This window comes from Protopterus annectens, chromosome 12.part0, assembly GCF_019279795.1.
Source record: "Protopterus annectens isolate FY-2018-M chromosome 12.part0, PAN1.0, whole genome shotgun sequence".
NCBI lineage: Eukaryota > Metazoa > Chordata > Ceratodontiformes > Protopteridae > Protopterus > Protopterus annectens.
Window position 1 is genome coordinate 570,145,837 of NC_056746.1, and position 12,885 is coordinate 570,158,721.

General features: G+C 34.2%; 1 protein-coding gene across 1 annotated transcript in view; it reads left to right on the forward strand.

The window, feature by feature from the left end:
- The window catches only part of LOC122816715 (alpha-N-acetylgalactosaminide alpha-2,6-sialyltransferase 2-like), a 532,556-nt gene that overhangs the window by 156,596 nt on the left and 363,075 nt on the right, over positions 1–12,885 (forward strand). The window lies entirely within an intron of this gene.

Below are 12,885 nucleotides of genomic sequence, written 5' to 3' on the forward strand. Positions count from 1 at the left end.
AGGGAACATGCAGTGATTTGGCAGCAAAAACTGCAAAACTTAGAAATATAAGTTAAACTAATTGAGTTACTTAAAATGTAATAAAACACTGACACATGAAATGTTGAATTGTTTGCAAGTTAAAATTCAGTGGAGGGAAAGGTACTCTAGCTTTCATCATTTTCTGCAACAACTGATCTGATGACGAACATAATATTTCACTGAATGGGCCTCACATGATTCACTAATTCAGTCCTGGAACCATTACATGTAGAACCTACTCTTTCGTATGTACTTGTTTACCCTTTCTTTCTTTTTTAGTTTCAGAAGCAATGAATTTCTTGACAGAGCAGGCCAATCCTTGATAGAAGTTTCAGTTTCAGTGAATTCATTAATTTATGATGTTTATGCCTGTTTTCTTACTGTGTATCTTTGTGCATTTCCTTTAACTACCTACCACAAAATCACTGTTCGTCCCTCATCAGAAGTACAGAATATCATCAATTAATGTGAAGGGTTTTCCAGAGATGTCAACAGTGGTGCCTTTCCAGGTGCTTTGGACTATAATATGTCTATAACTTACTCAGATTTTACATCCATAGAGAAGCACAGAGATGGTAACTCAGTTATGTGGTTGTACTGTGGTACTTTTCAGAGATGGTAACTCAGTTATGTGGTTGTACTGTGGTACTTTTCAGAGATGGTAACTCAGTTATGTGGTTGTACTGTGGTACTTTTCAGAGATGGTAACTCAGTTACGTGGTTGTACTGTGGTACTTTTCCAGAAGTGCAGTGAGTCATGACACAATGAAGTAGTTTCCTAGAGAAGGTGCTAGCACATTGCTTCATATGCTGAATCTTACTGTTACACGTTTGCTATTTGGAAAGGAGGCTATTATCATAGACAAAGTAATACACCGTCTTTGTAAGGACTTATGCAAGCTGATAGTGCACTTGGGTCTCCCAAGTATGAGTTCCAAACTTCAGTAACCTCCTGCAAATATATCAAATGTTACTTGGCTATCACTCCTGATATGAATGAGAATGCCACTGGTATCAGAAACCTGTTCCTGAGTAAGTCCCTAACTTCTGTAACCTCCTGTGGACGTATCTGATGTAGCTCAGTCGTCGCTCCTGATATGTTCTAGAATCCCACAGGTATCAGTAAACTGAGTATGAATAACAGGTACATTGGAAACTTACATCTTTGAAGACAAGAATCTATTATTGAATGGTCCCTCTATCCACTCTGCATTATTTCAGCTTCAATGCCAAGGTGATCTTTGCTGATGACTAAAGTAACTGAACAAAAACAGGGACAATGGCATACTCTTCCTTCACCACATTATGCATGCTGAATGTGTCTGTCTTTGAGCCATTGCAGAAATTACTAGCACTCATCTGGTTTTGGCAAACATTAGTCATACAAAAATGTACATAAAATACACACGATAGACACAGGGTCATAATTATAATTTTTATACTACCATCCTGTTGGTCATCCAGAATTGATCATGCTAGCCTGTCACCCATATAAATGTCTAATGATGTTTTTGACACATTAAGGGCATATTGCTTTCCAAACTTGTAGGAAATTTGTTCCAATGTAGTGGACGTATTTGAAATGTAAACATTTCCCGAGCTTTGTCATTGCTAATTCCAAAAAATGAAGATCAGCCTCTGCAAGTGTCCTGATTATGTGTCATATAAAATAAGCCATCTTCTATGGGCCTATAGTCCAGCTAATGTCACTTTTAAATCTCTAAGATGCATACCCTGGCTGTCTTAACCTCATGATCGTGACCTTCTGTTTTTTATTTATTTATTCTTTAGTGAAGTAGTGCACAATCAATTTAGTTTAGTAACAACAAAATACTGTGCTATATTCAAGACTAGGTCTAATTATTTGCATGTCTAGAGCTGGTATTAATTAATTTTAATATACCTGGACAACCCTGTGACATCTTTGAACAATGGAAAACAGATTATAATTAATGATAACATTCACCTACCCCATCTACCACAGTGCTAGATACTTAATTTGGGATAAATGCATAAAATCAGAATTCAAGTTCTAAAATGTAACCCAGAACATTTCTTTAATTTAAAAAAACAAGTCATTTTCTTCGGGTCTCATTTCACTGAATTTCAATTCACCCTCAAAAAACATTGAAAGCTCAAATCACTGAAAACTCATTTCACTGAATGTAAGTACTGTTGGGCAAATAAAATGTATATTCCCTTTTCCCTACTGCTGTGTGATCCTGGCGTTAGTATATATAGTTGGGGGAGGGGAGCCCCCCACACTTGGGGGGTGTGGGGGCATAGCCCTCCCACTTATTTAGTTTTTATATTTATGAATCTCATTTCACAGAAAGCTACAGTGGTAGCGTTGTTGCCTCACAGCAAGAGGTTCTCCTGTTCAATTCTCGGCTGGAGTGCCTTCTGTGTGGAGTCTGCATGTCCTCCCCACGGTTGAGTGGCCTCCAAAAAGACATGCGTGAATGGGCGTGCCTTCGCTGAAGGTTGGGTGTCAGGCTGGCAACTCGGCACCATAAAAAATCTACTGCCAATCATTAGCAGACCGGAGTTCCGCTGTGGCGACCCCTCACAGGGAAAAGCCGAAAAGACAAACAACAACATTTCACAGAAAACTAACAATGTAAAACCAAAGTAGGTGGGAGGCTGTGCCCTCTACACACCCCCTAACAATCTATACTAACTCCAGGATCGCACTACAGTGGGGAAAAGGGCACACACATTTTATTTTCCCAACAGTACTTACATTCAGTAAAATGAGTTTTAGCAATTTGGTGTGAGTGTTTTGAAATTCAGTGAAATTGCTTTTCAGTGAATCAAAGTAGACCCTTTTCTTCACATCATGACTTCAAGTCATTGATAAAATGTTGAACTATATGCCAGTCTTGTAGCAGTGTCATAAAGTACCAAGTGAGACCAGATTACTACAGATTGAATAATGTCTCACACTCTAGATTAGACAAGCAAGCAGGACTCACTATGCTGTGGAATAAAATCCCGGTCCATGTGAGGCAGAGCACCTCGCTGGCTCTGTTCAAGAGAAATCTTGACCTGTGGATGGGAGATCGAGGTTTACCCCGGGAATCATCTCTGTGTCACTGCTGGACAGAGGCGCAACAAACTAATGGGCACAGTATTTTTTCATATAAGGGGTGGCGTAAGCCACAAAAATTTGGGCTAGGCTTATAAATGCCTTAGGGCAGATAGCCTAGTATAAACCTATGAACCTATGAACCTATGGATACGAGTGAGCTGCAATGTTATCTCACCCATCCTGGGTGAGAGAAGCAGCCTGACCCACTATATAACCAACAAGCGGAGGTGAGTGTTATGGGTCTACTTCATATCATCAACTTACCATTTTGTCAACATTCATATCTGTGAGATCACATTGTCAAAAGTTTAAAACCACAAACTCCTGGAATGTCATAGTTCCTTCAGGGAAAGTAACAACCTGGACACAATGGTGAGCTTTGCCCTTTTCTCCACTGTAGTGCAATCTCAGAGTTGATATGTTTAGTTGGGGTGGGGTGTGCCCCTCCACTTCTGAGGGTTTAATTTGCTTATGCTTCTATTTTCATTGCATGTGGTGAAGTGGTTAATTTCCAGAAGAGAAAATACGACGTTTTGGGAGTTTGTGGTTTTAAACTTTTGACAATATGGTCTAGCTGATATGAAAGTCAACAAAATGGTAAGTCGATAATATGAAGTAGATCTGGTGTTACACATGTGGCAATATGGGCTGAAATTTACATGAGCACTAAGTTGCACAGTCATGCTGTGACCACAGTTTGACCTATGCAGAGAAGTGGAAGCATACATGGCTCAATGGGGTGGCATTGTGGACTTTTGCACATGTCGGTTTCCCACACACATAGATCTAGAGTTCACAAAAAAAAATGCACCTCCTGTGGCTTCATGGGTGATGGTGTCTGGTGTGAAACAATGTAAAATATGCAGTGAAATAGAGAATGTTCAAGGTCAGATGGTCGTCTGGTATTGGGGAACAGCACCTAGGAAAGAAAATTCTGAACTGTGACCTGTCCTTCTAAGCTTGCAGTTGTCTCAAATTTTCAGAAACCAAACTCCTGTCAAAATACTGCCACATTTAAAAATGAAGTCAAAGAGAAGAGAACCCCAACAGGCACCTGAGGTACCTCACTATTAACATGCACAACTCCTGCCCTCATTATTCTTTCACCCAGCCTATCCAAGCTGTATTGTACACAATGCATTTTATAGCAGCCAGTTATTGCTGGTTTCTTAAAGAGATGCTGGGAAGCCTAAATTTGTACTGTGCTTTAAATAAGGTGATTTCCATTAACTTGAAACTGTTCCCGCATGTATATTTTTGTTACATCAGTACAAAAAAAATCAAGCCCATCTGTTTGATACTGTAAACCTAAAATTTCCTTCCCTAACTAAACCTAAAGTCCCCTTCCCCATTTCCCTTCACCACTTACCAGTTCCACAATGAGACCTTGATGGCATCTGACCATTGTGGCAGCTGCATTCCTGAGCTCATGTTTGAGTTTGAGCAGTTGCTTGTCCAGGTTGGAGGATGAGGAAGCAGCCACATGAGCCCCTGGCTGAGAGTTAATGGAATTCAAGCAGCTGGAGCTCAATAATCCCAAAAAAAAAACCACACGTGAGAATGTTATAGAAAGCAGAAATATTTAAAGTTGAAGTAAATAAATAATGAAAAAGATATATATATATGAAGCCAAAGTGGATCCAGTGGATTCCAAGATGTGATAAATGAACAAAACACTCATTCTGGGCCCAATAGTAATGCAGAATGTAAAATATATACATTTAGTAGACCCAAACAAAAAGAAGAGTCTACACAAATGTATTTAACAAGGCTAAAGACACTAACTAACCAAGACAGACCAGGAAGAAATTAATCTGATCATATTTTGTAATTCTTTTTTTGCAATGCTAGAAGTGCAGATAATACATTTGATGAACAGAAATATACACTTCATGAGTCATGAGAAGTACAAAGTTGCTAAAAAACTAAGAACTCCAATATGAAGAGGGCAAAGCTTTCGGGTAAAAACCCTTCCTCAGTGCTGATGCATCTCAAAAACATCATAATAAATTAAATAAATTCAAATCAAACACATGACAACAGTCAGCCAATAAAATACCTTTAACAATTAAATCATCAATTAAAACATATACTTAAAAGATACTAAAGTATGTGTGTGTGTGTGTGTGTGTGTGTGTGTGTGTGTGTGTGTGTGTGTGTGTGTGTGTGTGTGTATATATATATATATATATATATATATATATATATATATATATATATATATATATATATATACATGCGAGAATTTAATCATAACCTAGCAAACATACAATGGGAAATCATTATTAACAGCCATGAGGGTCACCTCAATTATTTAATGCTACAAAATATATTAATAGATGCTATGTAATCAACTGCTGAAGAAAATGTGATTAAACTTAAAAAATCCCTAAATGGTGGGGTAGGAAGTTGATAAAGCTGTACAATTAAATGAAAAGTTTTTTTTTTTTTTCAGTACAAAAATATCTTAGTACCACTAATAAATTTAAACTTAACAAAGTTAAAGAGGAATTACAGAAAAATAAATAAATATGTTAAAGTACAACATGAAAAAATGGCAATGTATATTGAAACAAGAAAGCATCCCATTATATCAGTTAAACTCAGAGATCAGACTAAAATGATCCAAGAGCAATTGCCAATGAATTTAATAAATATTTCACCAACATCTTCAAAGTATGTTCTACAAACACAGATGTTTTGAATAATATTATACCAAATGGTGCACACGTTCTTGTTAACAGTACTGAAACTGTTATTAAATCATTACCGAAAAAACACATGTTTGGGCCCAGACAAATTACCTGTGATGTTACTGAATAATGTTAAATCTGAATTATGTCTATTACTTCATATCATTTTCAATAAATGACTTCATGCTAGTTTTGTTCAGACAATATGGAAACATGCTTCTGTAACACCACTTCATAAAAAAGGTACTTTGTCACAGGTTAGTAACTACGGACCCATTTGTTATATGTCCCTCTTGGGGAAATGTTATGAAAGAAGTGTAATAGATTTACAAAGAATAAAAACACGGACTAAACCGCAAACTGAGATAAAACAAGCACGAAATAGCTCGATGCGTAGTGCCACAATAAAGGCAATTCAAAATTAGCGCTTTCTTCCACTTTATTTTAACACGTGAACTTCTTCAGAAAAAGACAAGTGCCCTCCCAAACTCTTGTCTTTTAAATAAATTGTACAGGAAATGATGTCAAAACACTTCCATATGAATGATTATTATGTTAAATCACTTTTAAATATCTTAAAAATTAATATCATACAATGAATTATCATAATGTTAATATACATAAATATAAAAATAAATGTATAAAAAAGGTATGTATAAAAACTATACCTTACATACATATGTTTATAAATCATATGATGATGTCAAATTCTATAACTTACTACACTAGATCTATGTAACAATATATTTGTATTCAATAACTAAAAAACTAAAAAATCATAGAAAAAATGTATGATTTAAATAAAACAATTCATTTGAAGTATCAAAATATCAGTGGAAAATGTAAATTTATAATATAATATTATGTTGGTTGAAAAATCATTTTCAACCTATCCAATTTCACTATCCAGACATCTTACACACTACCTAATATATGAATCATAAATAATTCTATAAACCTGAAACTAGCAACCAATACGTCAGATAATTAAACATAACAAATATATCTAAGGAAGAAACTATTCTAGTGGAACATCTAATAAATCATAACATGGAAAATTGTGAACACAAATATATTGTGTCCACCAAAAAGCCATATTGACTCAAATTATGTACATGTGAGAATCATTTGTATATCAAAAAACATTTTATGTTGATAACTTCATTGAGACCTGGTAATTGGTCAGCCCCCAATAATAATTGCCAAAGGGCTTCCTTCTGTTCCAATCTGTTGTTAACATCTCCCACAAATATGCCTTTATCTATATAATCTAGGATGAAAAATTCAAACTTTTTAAATTCTCTGCATGTTAACGCATGTCTTGCTAGAGCATTATTTTTGTCCTTATTCTTTATTGCCAGGACATGTTCGTATATCCTGCGTTTCAAAACAGTTTTGCCTACGTAATAGCATTCGCAGGTCACACAGGAAGCTAGATATACGACATGATCACTATGACAATTAAGATACTTTCATGCCCAAAAAGTTCTGTTTATATGCTTTAAAGTGACAAAAGACGTGTTACTTATAAATCTACATTGTCTGCAATTATTACAGGCAAACGTACCCTTTTTAGTAGTGACCTCTCTGGCCTTGACTTGTGATGACAAATCTACTTTTTCCAAAATCTGTTTAATATTGTTAACTGCTTTATAAGTGAATTTTGGTCTCATTCCCAAACAGCGTACTAGATCTTTGTTTCCCAGAATTATTCTCCAGTTTTTCTCTATAATGTTTTTAATCTCCCATAGTTCATTCACTATAGGGAGTGGAAACGCTATATAAAACATGTTCAAATCCTGTTCATTTTTATTTAGAATCTGACTTTCTTGTTGTAAAATTCTTGGCGTTTCTATTAATATATCAGTAGCTAACAAAATTGGTTTTGCTACACCCTCCCTTAGTTTTGTTACTTCCTTCTCCAACTTTTTTACCCAGTTGATGTTATAACCCCTCACAACAAACATCTTCCTCAGGACAACTAATTCATCTCGGTAGACATTGTCCTCCGTGGTCAATCTACTTAGCCTTATCATCTGCCCCTTCACAACACTCTTTTTCATGTGTTGGGGATGAAGGCTATCTTTATGTAAGTATTGGTTTGTAAAACATGATTTCCTATAAATCTTACTTGAAATCATACCATTAGTATGGTTTATATATAGGTGCAGATCTAAAAAATTGATTTCTCTACCAAAATTCCCCAATTTGAAATATAGGAAATTCGTAGTGTTGTTCAAGTCAGAAATCATTTCGTTAAACTCATGTTTCTCACCTTTCCATAGGAAGAACAAATCATCTATGTACCTGACATACATTTGAACCTTCTCAAAACTAGGATGACTTTTCAAGAACCTCTGTTCCCAATTTGCCATTACTATATTGGCAAAGGCCGGGGCTACTCTAGCCCCCATTGCTACTCCTGATGTTTGTTTGTAAAACACATTGTTAAACTTGAAAAAGTTATTGTCAAGTACAATTTCCATGAGAGAACATAAAGTATTAACTTTCTCTCCACCCATCTCTGTATTATGTACTAAATAATCTCTCATGTGCTCTATCCCTTCCACCTGATCAATAGAAGTATATAAACTTCTAACATCCAAAGTTGCAAAGTTCACTTCTTCATGTACTGTTTGAACTTTGCCTAAGATTTCCAAAAGTTGCCAGGAGTCCCTGAGGAAATATTCAGCTTTTTGTGCTACAGGGTTTAAAATGCTATCAAGCCAAATAGAAATATTTTCAGTTTTAGAATTTTTGGCCGATACTATTGGCCTAAAAGTTAAATCTTCTAAGCCATATTGTAATTTGGGTATACCGAAGAAATGAGCCATTTTTGGGTGTTCTACAAGAAGAAAATCATAATCATTCTTCTCAATTTCACCCTGACAGAACATATCAAACAGAAGAACATCAATTTTCCTAAAACTGATTTTCACAAATTCTGTAGTAACTTTACAGTACTTGACAGTGTCTTTTAACATATCTATTATTCCTCTATTATAATCATTAGTGTTCATGACAATAATCTTTCCCCCTTTATCTGCTTTCATTATTCTAACTTCAGGGTTGTGTGATAACTCTTTAAGTGCGTTGCTTTCAGTTACGCTTAAATTATTGAATTCACTAAAGTCCGGAATTTCTTTGAATTCTTTTTCACACAAACTCTGAAAAACTTGCAGTGTGTTAATTAAGGGGGGATTGAATGTACTGGGCCTAGTAGGTAGCTTTCTCTTGAGTGTACTTTTGTCAGTGATATCTTTCAAAATGTATTTCAAATTTAGTTTACGTAAAAATAACCTAAAATCAACCAACAACCTACTAACTTCCACCCTATTAGATGGAATAAAGGTAAAACCTTTGGTTAGTACACTATGCAAATCATCAGACAAAAACATATCACTTAAATTGATTACATTCAATGTATAGTCATTGTCTCCAGTAGATGGAATCACCACCTCCTTTTGTTTTTGCCTTTCATTTTCCCTTTCTGTTGTGTGGAATTGTTTTTTAGTTTTTTAGTTATTGAATACAAATATATTGTTACATAGATCTAGTGTAGTAAGTTATAGAATTTGACATCATCATATGATTTATAAGGGTGGAAGTTAGTAGGTTGTTGGTTGATTGAATAATAGATATGTTAAAAGACACTGACAACTACTGTAAAGTTACTACAGAATTTGTGAAAATCAGTTTTAGGAAAATTGATGTTCTTCTGTTTGATATGTTCTGTCAGGGTGAAATTGAGAAGAATGATTATGATTTTCTTCTTGTAGAACACCCAAAAATGGCTCATTTCTTCGGTATACCCAAATTACAATATGGCTTAGAAGATTTAACTTTTAGGCCAATAGTATCGGCCAAAAATTCTAAAACTGAAAATATTTCTATTTGGCTTGATAGCATTTTAAACCCTGTAGCACAAAAAGCTGAATATTTCCTCAGGGACTCCTGACAACTTTTGGAAATCTTAGGCAAAGTTCAAACAGTACATGAAAAAGTGAACTTTGCAACTTTGGATGTTAGAAGTTTATATACTTCTATTGATCAGGTGGAAGGGATAGAGTACATGAGAGATTATTTAGTACATAATACAGAGATGGGTGGAGAGAAAGTTAATACTTTATGTTCTCTCATGGAAATTGTACTTGACAATAACTTTTTCAAGTTTAACAATGTGTTTTACAAACAAACATCAGGAGTAGCGATGGGGGCTAGAGTAGCCCCGGCCTTTGCCAATATAGTAATGGCAAATTGGGAACAGAGGTTCTTGAAAAGTCATCCTAGTTTTGAGAAGGTTCAAATGTATGTCAGGTACATAGATGATTTGTTCTTCCTATGGAAAGGTGAGAAACATGAGTTTAACGAAATGATTTCTGACTTGAACAACACTACGAATTTCCTATACTTCAAATTGGGGAATTTTGGTAGAGAAATCAATTTTTTAGATCTGCACCTATATATAAACCATACTAATGGTATGATTTCAAGTAAGATTTATAGGAAATCATGTTTTACAAACCAATACTTACATAAAGATAGCCTTCATCCCCAACACATGAAAAAGAGTGTTGTGAAGGGGTAGATGATAAGGCTAAGTAGATTGACCACGGAGGACAACGTCTACCGAGATTAATTAGTTGTCCTGAGGAAGATGTTTGTTGTGAGGGGTTATAACATCAACTGGGTAAAAAAGTTGGAGAAGGAAGTAACAAAACTAAGGGAGGGTGTAGCAAAACCAATTTTGTTAGCTACTGATATATTAATAGAAACGCCAAGAATTTTACAACAAGAAAGTCAGATTCTAAATAAAAATGAACAGGATTTGAACATGTTTTATATAGCGTTTCCACTCCCTATAGTGAATGAACTATGGGAGATTAAAAACATTATAGAGAAAAACTGGAGAATAATTCTGGGAAACAAAGATCTAGTAGGCTGTTTGGGAATGAGACCAAAATTCACTTATAAAGCAGTTAACAATATTAAACAGATTTTGGAAAAAGTAGATTTGTCATCACAAGTCAAGGCCAGAGAGGTCACTACTAAAAAGGGTACGTTTGCCTGTAATAATTGCAGACAATGTAGATTTATAAGTAACACGTCTTTTGTCACTTTAAAGCATATAAATAGAACTTTTTGGGCACGAAAGTATTTTAATTGTCATAGTGATCATGTCGTATATCTAGCTTCCTGTGTGACCTGCGAATGCTATTACGTAGGCAAAACTGTTAGAGTTTTGAAACGCAGGATATACGAACATGTCCTGGCAATAAAGAATAAGGACAAAAATAATGCTCTAGCAAGACATGCGTTAACATGCAGAGAATTTAAAAAGTTTGAAGTTTTCATCCTAGATTATATAGATAAAGGCATATTTGTGGGAGATGTTAACAACAGACTGGAACAGAAGGAAGCCCTTTGGCAATTATTATTGGGGGCTGACCAATTACCAGGTCTCAATGAAGTTATCAACATAAAATGTTTTTTGATATACAAATGATTCTCACATGTACATAATTTGAGTCAATATGGCTTTTTGGTGGACACAATATATTTGTGTTCACAATTTTCCATGTTATGATTTATTAGATGTTCCACTAGAATAGTTTCTTCCTTAGATATATTTGTTATGTTTAATTATCTGACGTATTGGTTGCTAGTTTCAGGTTTTTAGAATTATTTATGATTCATATATTAGGTAGTGTGTAAGATGTCTGGATAGTGAAATTGGATAGGTTGAAAATGATTTTTCAACCAACATAATATTATATTATAAATTTACATTTTCCACTGATATTTTGATACTTCAAATGAATTGTTTTATTTAAATCATACATTTTTTCTATGATTTTTTAGTTTTTTAGTTATTGAATACAAATATATTGTTACATAGATCTAGTGTAGTAAGTTATAGAATTTGACATCATCATATGATTTATAAACATATGTATGTAAGGTATAGTTTTTATACATACCTTTTTTTATACATTTATTTTTATATTTATGTATATTAACATTATGATAATTCATTGTATGATATTAATTTTTAAGATATTTAAAAGTGATTTAACATAATAATCATTCATATGGAAGTGTTTTGACATCATTTCCTGTACAATTTATTTAAAAGACAAGAGTTTGGGAGGGCACTTGTCTTTTTCTGAAGAAGTTCACGTGTTAAAATAAAGTGGAAGAAAGCGCTAATTTTGAATTGCCTTTATTGTGGCACTACACGCATCGAGCTATTTCGTGCTTGTTTTATCTCAGTTTGCGGTTTAGTCCGTGTTTTTATTCTTTGTAAATCTATTACACTTCTTTCATAACATTTCCCCAAGAGGGACATATAACAAATGGGTCCGTAGTTACTAACCTGTGACAAAGTACCTTTTTTATGAAGTGGTGTTACAGAAGCATGTTTCCATATTGTCTGAACAAAACTAGCATGAAGTCATTTATTGAAAATGATATGCAGTAATAGACATAATTCAGATTTAACATTATTCAGTAACATCACAGGTAATTTGTCTGGGCCCAAACATGTATTTTTTCGGTAATGATTTAATAACAGTTTCAGTACTGTTAACAAGAACTTGTGCACCATTTGGTATAATATTATTCAAAACATCTGTGTTTGTAGAACATACTTTGAAGATGTTGGCGAAATATTTATTAAATTCATTGGCAATTGCTCTTGGATCATTTTAGTCTGATCTCTGAGTTTAACTTACATAATGGGATGCTTTCTTGTTTCAATATACATTGCCATTTTTTCATATTGTACTTTAACATATTTATTTATTTTTCTGTAATTCCTCTTTAACTTTGTTAAGTTTAGATTTATTAGTGGTACTAAGATATTTTTGTACTGAAAAAAAAAACTTTTAATTTAATTATACAGCTTTATCAACTTCCTACCACACCATTTAGGGATTTTTTAAGTTTAATCACATTTTCTTCAGCAGTTGATTACATAGCATTTATTAGTATATTTTGTAGCATTAAATAATTGAGGTGACCCTCATGGCTGTTAATAATGATTTCCCATTGTACGTTTGCTAGGTTATGATTAAATTC